Genomic DNA, 11,174 nt, shown 5'->3' with positions numbered 1-11,174 from the left:
CGACTCCGGAAGCTATAGCTTATAGGCGAGCCTATACTAGCCTATTACGGAGGTAATCTTATAGGGGCCGAGGAACTTATTTAATAGTTTCTTATTAGGGCGATATTACTTAATATTCTTCGAGGATAGTAGTATATAGTCGCTAATCTTAAAGCGCTAGGCCGCCCGGCCGGCGTTATAGTACCGTTTATAGGTGGTTTAGGCTTTCCTAATAAGGACCTTTATAGCCCTGCGATTCGATATAAGGTGCTTTACCCTTTACTCGGCTATAACGGCACGAACCTTACCCGACTTACGTATCTATATATTATATAGTCCGTGTGGGTTAAAACCTATTAGCGTAATAGAAGGTGTTTACTAGATAGCTAAATACTATACGGTGTTATAGGTAAACTAGGCCAGGGGTAGCTAGTTAACCTAGTTATCCTATTATAAGGCACCGAATACCCGTAGGAAATACTCTAAGTTCTGGTTCTATTATTCCGTCTAGCTATCTATTTAGGGGTGGAACGCGGTTAATAACCGCCGCTTAACGCTTAAGAGGCTATACAGGGTGGTCTAGAACTTACTACTAAATAGGGACCCTTAGTCCGAAACGATACTATTAGGTAGGCCGTAGATACTAAAAATATACGCCTATAGGATACTAGCAAGACCCTTAGCTATTAAAGAGCTGCTATAAGGGATATAGATCGCGTACTTAGTGAATTAATACACTACGACCAGGATAGAATCCCTTTTCTTTCCCTATAAGGTTATAGGGGGGAGGCCTATCACGAAGTCTATTAAGATCTCTTAGAATAGCCGTTCGGGTACGGGCAGAGGTGCTAGGTACCTAAAGGGCTTATACTAACACGGCTTAGTCCTTTAATAGATACTATATATAGGCACGAACTTCTTAACGTCTTATAAGAGGTATTCCTAGTAATAGGACTCGGAAATCCTCTTAATAGTCTAACCTAACCTATAGTAGCCCGTAGTAGGCGCGTTATAAAATGCCTAGAGGACCTTATCACGTAAACTTAACTGGTTCGGTATAAAGAGACGGTCCCTAAAGTAGACCGTACCTTAACTATTATAGGACTATAGGTCCGTTAAGTTATCCTTTAATACTAAGGAGATATAAAAGGGATCGTCCTTCTAGGTAAAGATAATCTCGTCCTTTAGGCTAAATAGACCCGAGGGCTTAGGTATACCTCGGGCCCTTATAAGGCTAATAACGAACTTCTTAGTAAATCCCTTAACGGGTTTCTACCGCTCCGCTTCGAGATCTACCTAATCTATAATAAGCTACGGCTTCTATAAGAGTCTATCTACGGGGTTCTAAACGCCTAGGCGGTAACGGATCTTAAAATCAAAGCTTAATAGCTCCTCTAGCTAATAGGCGTATTAAGGTTTAATTCGAGGCTTATTTAATAGATACCGGTGGTTTAAGTGGTTAGTTAGCACCTTTACTAAGGTCTAACTATACGCTAAATAATAGCGCTATTACTAGAACGCTTCGATGATCGCTATTAACTTAGTATCTAGCGTCGGATAGTTTAGTTCGGGTCCCCTTAGCTTCCTAGATAGGAACGCCACGGGTCGCTAGGTTCGGTCCTTATACTAGCTAATTATAGCGCCTAGTACGAAGTTAGACGCGTCGGGTTCTACACGAATAGGCAGGGCTAGGTTAAAATACTATAGCACGGGTACTAACTAAAATAACGATTATAACTTCTTAAATACGGCCCTCTTTATATCCCCTAACTAGAATATACCTAGTCTACCCCCTAACCTTAATAGGTCCGTAAAAGGGGTAGCGACCTTAGAGTAGCCTTTAATAAAACGTTAATAGAAACCGGTAAAACCCAGGAAGACCTAAATCTTCTTAACGGAAGTGGGTTCCTCCTAATCCTTAATAGCCTTAACCCTCTTAGGGTCTATAAAGACACTATTAGGGCTATATATAAAGCCTAAGAACTCGACCTCCTACGTCTCGAACACGCACTTCTAAGGGTTTACGAATAGGGACTATTCCCTTAGGCGCGTAAGGATCTCCTTAACGTGTATACGATAGGTACTAAGGTCCTTACTATAAATTAGGATATCGTCTAGGTATATAATATAGATAGTATCGATAAGACCCTTTAAGGCTTTGTTAATATAACGCTAGAAACTAGCGGGGGTATTATATAAACTAAAGGGTATTACTAAGTACTTAAAGTGTCTATACTTAGTTTTAAAAGCCGTTTTCTACTTATCCCCTTCTTAAATTCTTAAGCGATAGTAGGCGTCCTTAAGATCTAACTTAGTATAAACCGTGGAGGATATAAGGCGGTTAAGGATCTTATATATTAGGGGGAGCGGGGTATAGTCTTTACGGGTAACCTTATTAAGACCTTAATAATCTATATATAAACGTAGCTATCCACCCTTCTTTAGTATAAATAGGATCAGGGCGCCTATAAAGCTTATCGATAATCGAATCCACCCTTTAGCTATAGCCTCCTTAATATATTCTTATAGGACGGCTAGTTCTTACTCGGCTAGGGGGTAGATAGGGCCGAATAGGGGTAGCTTACCTTCCTTTATCTCGATTATATAATCCTAATACTAGTAGGCGGGTAGACGGCCGGCCTTTACGATATTAAAAATATCCGAAAACTCTTAATAATACTCGGGGATAACGTTCCCTAACTCGTCCTTATCTAACGACTCTTAGTACGGCCCGGGATTAAGATATTCTAGGATCCCTTTATTTAGTTAGGTTAGGTTAGGGGGCACGGGGGGTATAAGTTATAACGGGTCCGATTAGATAATAGGGATTAAAGGACTATTAGGTAATATATCCTCTTTTTCCTCGGTGGCGTTCCACTTCGTACCGATAACTTAGCCGATACGGGGGGCACCGGACTTTATAAGGCGGATAATAAGCTATATATACTCCTTCGCCTTCTTTAACTCTCTTCGACCCGGGACGCCTTAAAGGTCCTCTTACTAGAGTCGATATATCTATTCGCTAGACCGGAAAGAGGTAACGGGGTTATATTCCACTAACCACGGTATACTAAGGATAATTTAGGACCTATCGGGGTCTATATCTAACACCTCGAACTCGATTAGATATATCCGGGTCCGGTCCTAACTATCTATAACCTTAATATACGTCTTAAAGGACCCGATAAACTATACGTCGACCCTAGGAATAACCTATCTAAGTCGCTTCGGTGGTCCTAGGGGACTATAATCGGGAGGCAGGGCTTTTTAGTCGATTAGGTTAACCTTAGCGCCTCTATTAAGCTTAGCGCTTTAGCGGCCCTATCCGCCGCTTAGCCGTATCTCTAACTTCGCCTTAATCGCGCCCTTACTAGTAAAGAACGGCTAAGATAGCGGCCTTTCCTAGGCCTAAGCCTGTTTAATAACGGGGTGCCTCGTGTTAACTAGCAGGTTATTCGGGTTCTAACTAGCGGAGTATCCTAATAACTAACCTAACTTAGAGGGTTCCTTCGGGTATTTATTCCGGTAATACCCCTTTTTATTATAGCTAAAACACATAACGCCGGGGTAGTAGCGCCTCTTAGGAGGCCCGGGGGCTTTTATATCGTCTACTTTAATTAATTTCACAAAACCTTAGGGAGGTATAGAGGGTCGAATAGTTATAGTATAGGCCCTATTAGGGGCCCTATTTCGCCCACGCTTCTCGCCACGGGGCTACCTTAGGCGATTATTCCGGGGCGTCTTTTCTTTATTCTTATATAAAAGAGTAATCTCTGCCTATTAGGCTATAACACCTAACACCTTACTATTAATAAGGATACCGGCGGCTATAATTTAGTTATATAGCGGCTTATTAAGCTTTATTAAGATTAACTATATACGCCACTTATCGGGGAAGGGTAGGGACACCTTATTAAATAACGAGTCTAGCCTATTAATAAACTTAGCGTAAGTCTAATTAGGTTTTTATATAGTCTAGTCTAAGAATAGCTTCTTAGTTATAAATATTTTATGGGTTTTATTATCAACTAACTACTCGGTTAGGAAGGTCTTAAGGTCCTCCTAGGTAGCACCTTTAGTCTTCTTATAAACGCGCCTATAATAAGCACGCTATTAGGATTTTATAATCTTCGGTAATAGGGTAGAGGTAATATAGATCTTCTCTGCCTTAGACGGCTCGACCTTATTAAGTATAAAGCGCTCCTTAATTTCTTCGATAAACGTCTAGAACTAGTTATAGGACTACCTATCCTATTCGGGGAGCTTCTATAGGACCTTATACTAGCTCTTACGGGAATCCCCTCGGGGGACACGCTTAGAGGTATCGGGGTCCTTCCCTTATTAAAGGGTAAGGAGGCGCTTCTCCTTCTTTTTACGGGCTTAACGGTCCTTATAGTGCTTAATCAGGAAATCGAGTTCCGCCGATAATAGAGTGCCGGGGGGGCGGCTCTTAAGGTCTTTAATATCGAATTAGGGTCCTGTTCGGATAACTTAGGGGGTCCCTTAGTCGAGTAATAGTCCTACTATAAGATTATAAGCGTCCGGGTTAGCTTATCCGCGAATCTCGAATTCGGGGTTATTATCTTTATCCTCTAACTTAGGCGTAAGGGATTACTCGCGATCAGCGCCTAATAGCCCGGCTTCGGCTCCTTTAGTAGCGGGGGAAGTATCCCGGGTACGAATAGGGGCGGTGCGCTTAGGGGGTATCTTAGATACTAGTTAGGGGTAATAATAGGATTTAAAAAATAACTAGTCTTTCGGACTCTTAATAGTCGTTATACCCGTAAACGGTTAGAACGAATAAAATATTATAGGTTTATATAAGGAGTAAAGAGAGTCGTTAAGACTATAATAAGAATAGGTTACGAAGCTAACCTTAGGGGGGGAATAATTATAAGATTATTCGTTAAGCCCTTTTAACTCAGGACTTAACGGGAAACACCCTACTTAAGGGCCAGTAACTATCCTCCCTAGGACTAGTATATAATAACCTAAGGCTCTAAGATAACAGGTCTTAGGCCAGCTTAATAGTCCTAAAACATAACTCGGTCCTAAATATCCCCTAGGGTTAACCCTAGGGCCGGTTCCGGGTCCCTAACGCATTCCTCACCGCCTCCAAGTCCTATCCGATTCCCTTAAATGGAATATCCCTAACAAATACTAAGGTAAATAGGTATCGGGGAGAGGGAATAAGATTTCGTGAAAAGGATAAACAGGTGATTTAAGGGTACGAATTAAAGGCTACTCGTTAAGGACTAAGCCTTATATATTTAGGGAAAATTTAATAGGCCCCTAATTTCTAATAGCAGGCCCCTACTAAGTGAGTCATAACTCTATAAGTTCTCTTATATACAAATAACTTATTTTTCTATACTAAAATAAGGTGTCCCGCTATATAGGTATAAGCAGTTATATTATATTAATTAAACTAAACTGCTCAATTAAAGTTATGATTAACTACCTAAATACGTGAATACACTCTATCTATCTTATTAGAATAACTCCTCTAACGCCTCGTTGCTCTACACTAATTCCTCTATTCGCGTATTAATTATGCCCTTAAAATAGGCAGGAATCATGACCTCTTTTTCCTCCTTTTTATTATCTTTATAGATCCTATGGCTTTAACGCAGTGTTATAGTCCTAGGCTTATACGTATTAATACTAGGCAGGGCAGCCGGTGCTATTAATAAAGGCGTAAATGCTTCGTTCCGTTTCTTATTCTAGGTAATCTTTATTTATTTATTTTATTATCTCTTACTCCGCTATCCTTGTCCTACCTTAAGTAGCTAGGAGTCAGAATTCTGACTATACGGTCCTTCTTAGATGCCCATAGGGGGGAAAACCGTAGTATAAGACTTAGGGAACTAGTATATAACTTGGATAAAAACCTCTATACTCTCCTCCTCTAGGATTACTGCCTCATACGGGTACCGCGGGGGCCCCGTTACTAACTCGCTACTAGTACGAAACTCATAGGCTTCTATACTAGGAAGCCGATAGCGTTTTTGCGCGTAGCGGCTTTAAAGCCAACTACGTGCTCGATTAACGGCACGCGCGTGATTATCTCGGTTTGGTTTTATACGCTTCCTGTGTGCCCTAGGGCTAACCCTGCGGGCCCACTACTATATACCCTAGGGCTAACCCCGCGGGCCCACTATAGGCGACTTATATATGCGCTTCCTAGGGTTTAAAGCTCCTAAGCTTCCCTTACTCTTTAGATAGCTATAGGTGGAGCTAATATAGGCTATATGCCTACGCAGAACGCTTACGTAATAGCGTAAGAGGCTGCTTCCGTATCGTGGAAGGGACGCCGCGTATTTTACTCACGCGCTCAGGGATAGCGCGATACCGTCTTCTTATTTCCACGGTAGGGCGACCAACTCCCCCATAGCACCTGTTAATAACTAGCGAAGCCGGGCGGAAGGTGGGTCTAACGGGCCCCCTATTCAACCCTTATCGTACGTGCTAAGGCAGATAAGGGCCCCCTAGAACAGGATCCGAGTAGCGTAAAAAAGGAAAAGGGGTTCCTCTTTTGCGTGCGCCTCTAGCCGGATTCGAACCGACCCGGTCCTCTAACCGTGTGCCAGGTATACCACCACTATACTATAGAGGCCAGGTAATCTTAAACCCTAATAAAAGCCTCCTTATATTATTCTGACCATAGCCCCTTACGCGACTTAAACTGGATATCTCTAGGGCGCCCCTTAGGCGTCGTTTACTACGAACTAGTATCGGATCTAAGGCTCCCTGGGGACGGGTACCTGTATTAGCAGCTAAAGCTTTAGTACCCCTTTCCTAATACTAGTAGCGATTAAAGAATCGAAGCTCGAGTAGCTTATTATCGTGTAAGTAATAAGTAAGTATATAACGGTAGGGTAAGCCATGGGTTAAAAGGATTACGTAAGGCAGGTAATTACCTGTTTATTATACGCTCGGTAGCTTTTTACGCTATGGAATACGAAGGGCTTAAGGTATAAGCTAGTACCGAATAAGGCTAACTAGAGATGAGTATATTAAAAATAGAACGCTATTTTAACGCCTACTCTACTTAATCATTATCTCTTATTCCTGATTCCGTTAGTATAATCGTATCTTCCGAAAAACTATTATAAGGTTGCTTATAGAAGAGTCAAGGAAGGACTTAACGCTCGCGTAGGAAGACTCTATAACCGATATCGTAAGAATTCCGAAATAAGGAATTCGGTTTAGCTAATATAGGATAATCTTCTCTTTCTATAGCGTGATCTAGGTATTTATAGCGTAACTAACTATACTAGCTAGGTATACGCCACTATTTTAGAAGTCGACTAGCTATTCGTTAAACTCTTCTTCTATACTATAACTAATTAAGATATTCTAGGCCTAAAGGAAAGCAGTAAACTATAGGTGGCATTTAACTTAACCACTACTTATTTATATAGCTTTTAGGAAGAACCTTTTAGTCTTAGTGATTATATGCGTGTTAATATGCTATTTATATAAGGTTAAATAGGCTAAGCCTACGATTGGGTCTTTTCGTAAAGCGTTTATTAGGGTAAGCTTATAATCTATAATAATATAACGTGGGCGAGGAAAATTATTACCTAAGAACTAAGAGAGGCAGTCTACAGCCTACCTTTATTAAGCCTTAGTCTTTATAGGCAGGAAAACACAGGTAATTTGGAACGCCTTTTGAAAAGGCGTGATGCTATAGATACTAAAAAAGGTATATTAAACCTATTAGTCTTATAGGTGTAATCCATTAATAGGATATAAGGTGACTGCTGAAGAAATAGAAAGGCTGTTCGTGGAGTAATAAAGAGGCACTGTACGCGGCCTATATCGTCTTAGAGATCGCGGTAAAACAAGCTCGAGTCGTTATTAAGTTATTATAAAGATAGCAGTAGTTAGTAGGGTTTCTAATATAAAAGGGGGGAAAAAAAAACGATCGATATACGTGATACTTTCTAAAGCTACTAGAGAGTGCTGCGTCTAGTAAGCTTATCTTAATAATGCCTTATAAGCAGGTTAACGATACCTATATAGGTTACTTAAAAAGGCTGCTTTCCTTCGCCTTCCGGGTTCCTAAGCCTAGTTATAATCTGCTAAGGCCGAATACCAGTATTTTATAGGTTAATAACCTTACCCTTATATAACGAGAGGCCCTAGGCATAAAAGGCTAGGAAGGCAGTAGCTTTAACCTATAGGTAGTTATAAAAAGAGGCTCCTTTATTATTATCTCGACTATATATCTTTTCTATTATCCACCTACTATCACGTTATCTCTTAATATTCAACCTAAAGCGGTAGTTTATTATCTAAGTAGAGGTCTTCCTGCGCTTCCCTGCAGGGCTTTCTAAGGATCCTTAAGGTATAGCTACCCGCCCTTTTCCGTAGCGATATATGACACGTATTAGATTACTGCTATTCGGATACTAGAACTTAATAACGAGGGAGTAACTGTTAATAAAGGCATAGGTCTGTATAGCTTGCTAAGCCTTAGAAAGTGTCCTGTAGATAGAGCCAGCAGGTAGTCTAGGGCTATAGGGTCGTTCTATCGCGATAGCTATAGATAGTGTTAATAGAAGAGGTTAGAATATAAAAAGATAGGCATGGAATAATTACGCTTACTGTTACGAAGGCACGTAGGCAGCTAGCTATATTATAATTTATATATAATTCAATTAAATTAGTATAAATATAACTGCTTATACCTACGTAGCGGGAGACCCCGTTTTAGTATAGAAAAATGAGTTATTTGTATATAAGAGAATTTATAGAGTTATGACCCACTTAGTAGGGGCCTGCTATTAGGAATTAGGGTTCTGTTAAAGTTTCCCTATATTTACTAGGCGGAGGCGAGTCGGTACCGTATTTAGGCCTCTATATAGCCGAAAGTAATAATATTCGTCTTATTAGTAAAGCCGATAATAATAGTTTTCGCCGCTTATTCGAGTTCCTTATATAAGGTAAACATATATAAAATAAAGAGAATTAGTAAGACCGGGGATCCCTACGCGACGCCGGCACGGAGGGGCTAGAGGGTTATTACCTAATTATCGAAAAGGGGGTAGATTATTCGGTCTTAGAGGAAACTACTAGCTAGCTAGACGCCCTAGTCTACGAATCCTTTACGTTTAAGGGACTTAAGGAGTTCAGTATAGGGGATAGCATTAAAGGCCCCGCGTATATCTAGCTAGAGTATCGCGGGGGCGCCGCCTAGGGCCGAAGCACCTTTAAAAGCCTCTATTGCGTGCTATATAGGCGTCTCTATACTACGCCCTAGCCTATTTCCTATTTAGCCCTCTAGGAGGAGTTAGTGTTTTTCTGCTATAGTCGCGAAGCTGTCTGCTATAATTCCTTTAAGCAGTTTCCTAATCGTGTTAAGGAGGGATATCGGCCTTTAACCTTTAGCTATCTCGTAGTCGCTTTATAAGCTGTCCTCCTTCTAGATAATTAAAATATTAGCAGTATAATAGTATTATGGGAAATAGCTTAGGGATAAATAGGCTAAGAGAATTATGACTAGGATCTAGTATAGGGCCGGGCTATAGCCTTTTAGAAGGCCTACTAGGAAGCCGTCTAGGCCAGGGACGGCCTATAGTTTAATCCTACGGAGGCGGTCCTAGACATCTATAGTGGTAACGCTTAGGTTTATATCCCCCCCGAGGAGTACTTCTACCCTAGGGGTCTAGGATCTGAATCTTTAGGAGGGGGGAAGAACTTAGCGTATAGGGTATCTTCTTTCTTATTATATAAGGTCGCTAGGCCGCCTTAGTCCCGGTATAGCGGCGGTATTATAAGGGGCCCGGGTAGTTAGTATCCTTTAGTTAAGGCCTATCTTTAGAGCCTTTAAAGGAGTCCGTCGTTCCTTTAGGTTAAGTAAAGAAAGTAGTACTAATACTACCTCTTCGCTACTATAATAACTTTATCGCGGCGGAGCTCGGCTTATTTATACTCCTTTTACTTATTTCGCGATTTCCTTATTATATATCGCCTATATAGTCTACGAGTTTCTTAGGTTAGAGCTATTAACTCGTTATTCTATTATAGGCAGGATAAATAACTAGGGGTACTAGGTCGGCCCCACGGGGCTGCCTAGTTAGTAACGTTAATAAGGTTCTTAGTTAGTTAGTCGAGGGCTTTATCGATATCGGAGGGTGTTATTAAGGGGCCTAGTCGCGTTAAGAGCCTAGGGACTAAGGTAGGGCCGTGTTAGTAGGGCGGTTTATATTAAGGTAAATAATCGTGGTTTAGAAAATATAATCCGATCCGATAACCTCGCTATTTATACTATTATAGCTATAGCGGAGCCCCTAGGACGCCTAGATAAGGTCGATAATACTTAGTTATTTACCTAACCTATTATAACGAGATAATCGTAGACCTATCGGTATATAGTCGGACCGATGGCCACGCACGGACCACCGATCCGAACCTACCTCTATATAAGCATAGAGGGATTAGTTTAATCCCTTAAGTTAAAGTCTTAGTTTAAAGTCAGCGCTTAGTTAACGACTATACTACGATTACTCTACGATACTAAGCTATTAAGCCTTTTCTATAATATCTTTTCCTTAACTATAGTCTACGGACTTTCCTTTTATTATAATTCTTTAACTTCCACACCTTTAAGCTAGTCAGGCCGAAAATACCACCAAGAAGGACTTAAGGAACAAGCATCCCCCCAGGGCGAGCTAATAAGGCGGACGCCGAGCAGGCGCCCGTTATACCGAAATTAATAATAATAGTGCCCGAGCAGGGACCGGATAAAAATAAGGGGTCCACGGATACGCCGGTTACGCTCGGTCCTAAAGATAGCGGGTTATAGGTCGATTAGCGATCCGTTACTGGCTCCTCGACGTCGATATAAAAGGCGTTAATTACGATATTTTCGTAGCATCTCTAGTAACAGAGCGAGACTAATCGAGTAATTATAGAGAAGCTCGCTAAATAACTAGCGCCCCGGCGCGATTATAAAAAACCGCCGGTATATAATTATAAGCTAATTAAAGAGCTATCCACGGTTACGGAAATCGACGATTAGTTAGTAGCGATTAAGGCTAGGAATCAGTTTAGACCTAGTGCCGTAATACTATAGCAGATCGAATAGGCTTTAATAAAGCTCGAATATACCTTCTAGATATCCTAGAGGCACTATACTAGGAAGATCGCTAACCCGAATTAAAACGACTTTACGGCGTTTATTCGGC

At 41.1% G+C, this 11,174-nt stretch overlaps 1 non-coding gene across 1 annotated transcript; it reads right to left on the bottom strand.

Moving 5' to 3' along the window:
- Nucleotides 1–6,521: 6,521 nt before the first annotated feature.
- On the bottom strand, nucleotides 6,522–6,595 carry ACRALDRAFT_t243. Its single transcript has one exon. It is a non-coding gene; the product is annotated as a tRNA-OTHER (tRNA).
- Between the last annotated feature and the right edge of the window lie 4,579 nt (nucleotides 6,596–11,174).

This window comes from Sodiomyces alcalophilus (genome assembly GCF_042370955.1).
Source record: "Sodiomyces alcalophilus JCM 7366 unplaced genomic scaffold ACRALscaffold_7, whole genome shotgun sequence".
In the NCBI taxonomy this organism is placed as follows: domain Eukaryota; kingdom Fungi; phylum Ascomycota; class Sordariomycetes; order Glomerellales; family Plectosphaerellaceae; genus Sodiomyces; species Sodiomyces alcalophilus.
This window is presented reverse-complemented; position numbering and strand designations above follow the sequence as displayed.